The sequence below is a fragment of the Haliotis rufescens genome, unplaced genomic scaffold, assembly GCF_023055435.1.
Source record: "Haliotis rufescens isolate VD_foot unplaced genomic scaffold, xgHalRufe1.0.p SCAF_1, whole genome shotgun sequence".
Classification (NCBI taxonomy): Eukaryota; Metazoa; Mollusca; class Gastropoda; order Lepetellida; family Haliotidae; genus Haliotis; species Haliotis rufescens.
The window spans coordinates 89,644,914-89,652,598 of record NW_025963779.1 but is presented as its reverse complement, the minus strand read 5'-3'; positions in this window follow the sequence as shown (position 1 = coordinate 89,652,598).

Here is a 7,685-nt window from a genome sequence, read left to right as displayed (position 1 = left end):
TTCTTCAGCATATGCGTATCAATTGGCTTTCTTCTGGACGGGATTACTATAGTTTCTCAGGGCTGCTTCTCGGATATTTTTATGAGATCAGACTGACATGGATCTTGTTTACATGCTACTTGATGTGCCCAACTTATACCATAGATTGCTGCAACAACAGAATGTGATTTCTTACCACCTTGGAGAAGAGACGTGAGATATAAACCAACATGAAAAGATTTTGCTGGTAAACAAGGTACCTCTGCAAAATGTAAACTCCATTTTATCCATAGATTATAATCACTCTTGTACTTGTCGACAGTAGCTGGAGCTTTTGATTTTGACACTATTTCTGGCATTTGTGCTGCTAAACTTATCAAATCCTTATGAACCAAGGAATCTTTCTCTTTCCAGATGCCCAGACCAAACATATCTGCAATATTAACATCAACTTGAATTAATTCTAATGGCCAGAATGTATCCTTTAAATGAATCAAACATAGAAGCTTTGCTTCCACCTTCAACAGCAGTACTGCCTCGAAGTTGTACCATATCTGCAACAAAAGATCTGGGTTTATAACCATCAAACAAGACAGGCCAAAATGACGCAGAGGGCCACATAGGTACAACCATAGTTGTAGGAGCCTTGTTACTCAGAACGAATTTGATTGTTTTTGAAACCAGATGTAAAGGTGGTACAGCCCAGTTGTTGTCTCTTCCCCACTGTTGTGTAAACGCATCGACTGCCTCGGCACCGGGAACCCAAGATCTGGAATTAAATCTTACCAACTTGGTATTAATGTGATTTGCGAATCTGTCTACCGAATGTGGCCCCCATCGTGCATCCAAAATCCTGAAAATTGTATTTTTAACTCTCCAATCATCTGAATCTTCAAATCTGCTTAAAGCATCAGCTTTCTCATTTTCTGACCTTGGGATCCAACTGAACTTCAATGAAATGTTGTACATACTAGCTGTAACGAAAATGACATAGCCAGTTTCTGTAAATGCGTTTTAAAACTACCACATGTTGCGATATGACAACAAGGCTTGCTATCTGTAAACCATTTTATGGTCTTATTACGCAGTATGTTTGAAAATGCAATCAAAGTTAATTCCACAGCTTTCATCTCTCTCCATGTTGAACTGCGCTTAGCTTGATCCAAATCCCAACTGTATTGAAAAATGTAATCAGTATGTTGTATATAGCCGGCACAGCCCGAATCACTGGCGTCTGAAAATACTGAAATCAATGGACCATAATCTTTACGCAGATTCCGACAGTTCAGAAGGGAAACATTGTCCCTTCAAAACATAAGTTCATAGACGCACTCAGGATTATCTAACCTAATCATTCTGTCCCAGGATACTGACCTCTGAATTTCTGTGTGCATCTGTCTAGTCAATAGCCTGCAGATAGAGATATGACCTTCCCTGTCAAACTAGCCAAGCTTCGTGCCTTAAAACGCGGAAGACACGCAAGGAACCCTGCGAATCTAGACCTAACATCTTCCAATTTTATAGACGGAACAGAGAGGATACCCGAGTCTAGATCCCAGATAAAGCCAAGCCACTCTAGTCTAGTTTGAGGATTCCATATAGACTTTTCTACATTGTTAACGAAACCGGCTCTGGTTAAAGTATTCTTAACCATAAATGAGTGTTTTGTACATACGGCCTTTGACACTGAATAACCAAAACCATCGTCCAGGTAAACTACGATGTTAATGGAATGCTTTCTCCAGTACTTGACCAATGGGCGAACACACTTCGTGAAGATGTAAGGAGCTGACGAGAGACCAAAGGGAAGAACTGTGAAACAGTAATACTTCACAACACCTTGGCATTTCCAAGCAAAACCAAGAAAAGTATGTTGAGTAGGGTGAATGTCAATATGATGATAACCTGACTTTAAATCAAACTTGAACATATAACCAGAATTTTCTAAAAAGTCTAGTGCGACTTTATAGCCTTCAAAACGGATTCACCAATCTCAGATCTAAAATCAACCTCTTTTTCCCTGAACGCTGAACAGACACTGAAAGAGGATTAATAATATGAGGTGTAGTATTCACTTCAACTATACATTCGTTTTTCAACAGTTCCTGAATAGACTCTGAAACGAACTCTCAATTTTCCATAGCAGAACTATTATTCTTACTGTGTGTACGGGGTGGGCTATCAACTAAAGGAATAAGGTAACCTTCCTGGATTGTTTTGATAATATATTCTGGTGCATCAATGTTCTTCCAAAATGTAATACACTTCCTTAAACTACCCTTTACGATTGCAGAAGATCATGATTCGAGTTCATATTGATCAATCATAAATATGTCTGAAGGTTCAGAGTCTTGATCTGTACCTCCGAGATTTGAGACATCAGAATCGCCTGTGCTTGAGTTTCCAAAACTGTACTTGACTGGACATTCAGCATCTGTCCTGAGAGAAGTGTCCCGACCAGACATTGCAAAAGGTACCTTGTCGCCGTATATAACCATGTCCGGATCTGCAGGCTTGTTTACAAGCTCTGGAAAAAGATTTTAGACTAATCTCCAATAATCTCCCATAATATGATTGGAACCCCAAAGATGCAAATGTTTCGTTACCTGAAATTAGTTCTTGTCTACTTCTTACTTGGATCTGCTGATGTCTGCACCCCTTGTGTGTGACTGGCTGTCTGGGCTGAGCGTTGAGCAGCAGCAAGGGGACAGGAGGCACGCCAATGCCCGAATCCGCCACAGAAAAAAACACTGTTGGTTTGGTGTTGCTGTACGTTTGAAATGGGGACGAAGGCCTGGGTTTGCAGGGAGGGAGGGACCTGAGAAGGCATGTCGTTATTAGAGTTAGGGAAAGTAGCAGAAGGAGCATTGTGAAAACCTTTGTCACGAGGCCTGTAAGGGGCTGCTCGACGCTTACGGAGTGCTTTACTCTCTGCCTTCTTGAATCGACGTTCTTCATCTGAACCAGAAGCAATGTCGTCTCCCTCCAATTCCACAACTACGGCCCAACCGGACAGGGATCTGTCGGCTAACCTGATATGTTTGTTTCGCTTGAGTATCTCTGAAGCAAGACTTTCAAGGGAATTTGAACATTCAGAATACTTATTATGTTTGATATATCTGAAGGCTGAATCTATTTTCTCCAAAAGACCGCAATTGAATTTATACTGCAACTGGTTTCCTTTAAATTTGAAAAATGGTATTTCAGAATCTTTGCGAGCTCTTTTTAAGGCAAAAAGCGATCTTTGTTCTGACTCTTCAATTATATCACGTTTGAATGTTTTTAGTTTGCAATCCATATATTCTTTGAACAATTGAAAAGTTTCATAACCTTCAACGGAATCCCTTGGTCTGTCAGACTGAATTTCCTCGGCAGCTTCCTCCATTTGATAGCAAATTGAAAATATGCTCGCCTGTGTAATGCGAAGACCTCGAATGGTTCAACACTGTCAGTGAACAAACTCGTAAAAAGTGTTTCAAGTCGAATCCAGGAATCTGTCAAAACCGCCTCCGTTTTCAGTTACCTGAAATATACAATTCCCAACTAAAACTGTGACCAAAGCAAACGTGATATAACAAGTTTCGCAGTTGTTATTCAGAGAGTTTGAAATTATAACCATGATATACTTATCTTAAATTAATCTTCATCTGTGACTGCTGTTTCTTCCGTTTTCCTTGGCTCAGTTTTGGATCCCAACTGTAACTTGACCAGCAACTTCCCACATACCTTACATACCATACCAAACACATCGTACCACTCAAATACAAGGATCTGCCCTACGGCTCAATTTTGCCCAGCGGCTCAACTTTGCCCAACGGCTCAACTTTGCCCAACGGCTCAACTTTGCCCCAACTTTGCCCAACGGCTCAACTTTGCCCAACGGCTCAACTTTGCCCAACGGCTAAACACTCCAATACTTCGCAACCTCAAATTCTTGAGGCAATATTTTGCAAGATGTAAAATATGCTCGACTGTGTAATGCGAAGACCTCGAACGGTTCAACACTGTCAGTGAACACTACACGTCTCCTTCTTCACGTGACTTCGTGACACCACATTCACGTGCAATGTACCTGGCTGCGGCAGGCAAACTCTTACCGTATTTAACCCATAATAAATTCTTTACCACCTTTGGACAAATTATGAAAAACTTGTCTTGTCCCGAGTGCTTAAATAAGTAGAAGCGCTCGTTAAATCTCCAACAAGTCAGCCGGTCTCTGAGCCCACTTGCACAAAGTACAGCAGCGCCACGTAGACCGTACCGCCACGTTCACACAGATTTATCATATGCTGAGATCGGACTGTGCAAGTGGCCCCATGGATTGTATTGGGAGTACACTAGTTTAATCAGACATGGAAATGGCAAGATATTGCATATTCCAACTTTGCTGCATCATGCCATGCTGCTGTAAGTTAGTAAGTTTGGTTCAACGCCTATTTGAGAGTATCTGCTGCTTCACGCGGGAGGGAAAACCTCACCGTGACACAGGTCATACTCTGGTGAAACCCTAACTCGTCGTATTGTAGTGAAACCAACACACGTCGTACTGTGGTGAAATCCACACACATCAAACTGTGATGAAACCCACACACGTCATACTGTGGTGAAATCCACACACGTCATACTGTGGTGAAACCCACACACGTCATACTGTTGTGAAATCCACACACGTCATACTATGGTGAAATCCACATACGTCATACAATGGTGAAACCCACACACGTCATAATGTGTTGAAATCCACACACGTCATACTCTGGTGAAATCCACACACGTCATACTGTGGTGAAATCCACACACGTCATACTGTGATGAAACCCACACACGTCATACTCTGGTGAAATCAACATACGTCATACTGTTTTGAAACCCACACACGTCATACTGTGGTGAAACCCACACACGTCATACTGTGGTGAAACCCACACACGTCATACTCTGGTGAAGCCCACACACGTCATACTCTGGTTAAACCCACACACGTCAAACTGTGGTGAAACCAACACACGTCATACTGTGGTGAAATCCACACATGTCACACTGTTGGGTGAAATCCACACACGTCATACTGTGGTGAAATCCACACACGTCATACTGTGTTGAAACCCACACACGTAATACTCTGGTGAAAACCACACACGTCATACTCTGGTGAAACCCACACACGTCATACCCTGGTAAAACCCACACACGTCATACTGTGTTGGAACCCACACACGTAATACTCTGGTGAAAACCACACACGTCATACTCTGGTGAAACCCACACACGTCATACTCTGGTGAAACCCACACACGTCATACTCTGGTAAAACCCACACACGTCATACTGTGTTGGAACCCACACACGTAATACTCTGGTGAAAACCACACACGTCATACTATGGTGAAATCCACACACGTCATACTGTGGTGAAATCCTCATACGTCATACAATGGTGCAACCCACACACGTTATACTCTGGTGAAACCCAGACACGTCAAACTGTGTCGAAATCCACACACGTCATACTGTGGTGAAACCCACACACGTCATACTGTTGTGCAACCCACCCACATCATACTGTGAATCAACCCACACAAGTCGTACTGTGGTGGAACCCACACACTTCGTACTGTGGTGAAACCCACACAAGTCGTACTGTGGTGGAACCCACACACGTCGTACTGTGTTGAAACCCACACACGTCGTACAAACACACATGCACACACACACACTAGCAAACAATCACACACACGCGCGCACACTCACAAACACACACACTTGTATACACATATACACACGCATGCGCATAGATACACATAATATACTGCAGCTCACAGGAAGCATATGTATAAGATAGTAGTATGTAACCCATCTGGGTATGAGAAAGTAGTGATATAGAATTGTTTAGTTTCATCAAAGAGGAGGCGATGTTACTCAATGTACTCTCACTTTGCATAAAAATGAGATAAAAAAATATCCATTCCTTGCGGGCGAATAATGATAGGCGTTTTAACTTTGAATAAGGCAGACGAGGTGCGTGGTGACTCACGGGGCAGCTGCACGTCACGTGGAGGCCGTGATTGAGATATAGCTTCTTTAAAGTATACTCAACAACAAAAGTTCCTGTGACACGAATATTTTAGTGTATTTTTCAAACATGTAAAGTTTGGTTTTCAATATTGGAGTACATGTAAGGAATCAAGTCACAAAAACGCAACTGCTACAGAAAAGCATGCATTCCATGCAAAAGTTGACTTTTATGCATTTCGATACCCAAGAACGGGTATAAAAACATGTGCGTTAACGGGATTCCATATGCATGACAACAACCACTCAGAAATACAACAAAATTACGCAATTATTCAACTTTACGAAATGCCACGCCTGTCCGAAAATGAGCGCCTGCGAGCCATTGGTATGCTTGAAGCAGGATCGAGTCGACGTGGTGTTGCAAGACAATTTAACGTCCACAGAAACACCATTTGGTGTTTATGGCAACGTTGGCAACAGACGAATGCAGTCAGAGACCATCCCCGGAGAGGCTTTTATATGTTGCAAACCGAAATTGTTTCAGATTTGGTAAAAAACATAACTTTGCATTAAATCTTATTCAATGTCACAGGAACTTTTGTTTTTCAGTATATATACATTCCTTGACATACATACTGGAACTGGTGACATCTTCATAAAGAAATATAGCATTTGTTTGTTTTTTTTTGTTTGCTGTTTAACGCCGCACTCAGCAATATTCCAGCTATATGACGGCGGTCTGTAAATACTCGAGTCTGGACCAGATAATCCAGTGATTTACATCATGAGCATCGATCTTGGCAATTGGGAAACGATGGCATGCATCAACCGAGTCAGCGAGTCTGACCACCTGATCCCGTTAGTCGCCTCTTACGACAAGCATAGTCACTTTGTACGGCAAGCATGGGTTGCTGAAGAGATATTCTAACCCGAATCTTCACGGGTAAAAATATATAGCAAATGAAATTAAATTCATCTGGAATGCATGTACACACACACACACACACACACACACACACACACATTTCCGTGTCGTCAGAGAGTACATACAATATTCCCTAAAGTTGAACAGGTAGACTCCTAAAACTACACACACCCGGTTTAAATTCTACCTAATTTAATTGTTATCTATCATTTATCACAATCACCTTTCACCTGTACACAAATTCCAGCCTGAATGGTATAAAATTCTTTAATTCATAATGGCAAACTCAATGACCTCATTCTGTTATTGTACACCAGCTTATGCAAATATATCAGATTTATCAAACTATAATATTCCACTCTTCCTCATTCACCGACGTTCTCATAAAAATTCACTGACCCGGATGTGTCAACGTAGCAACGTGTCATGCATCGTTTCTGCCTGCATACACCAACCAAATCTAACAACAAACAAAAAAGAGCTGTTTCCCACGAAATGCGTGTATTGCCATCCCAAGTGTACACAGTCAGACGGACGCTATCTACACTGCGGAGCGACATTGGGCACAGGTAATCTTTCAGGACATCTGGCGTGGGTGAGACTGTACCCTGTAGCGTGACCCACCAAATTATCAACGTGCTTGTCAGGATCGCATAACGGACACAGACATATCACTGTTCAACTTCACTGAAATGACTTCTCTCGTGCCTTTTAATGGCTTGTAGGTAGTTTAAAATTGAAGACAAGCGCCCGAACAATCAAAAGC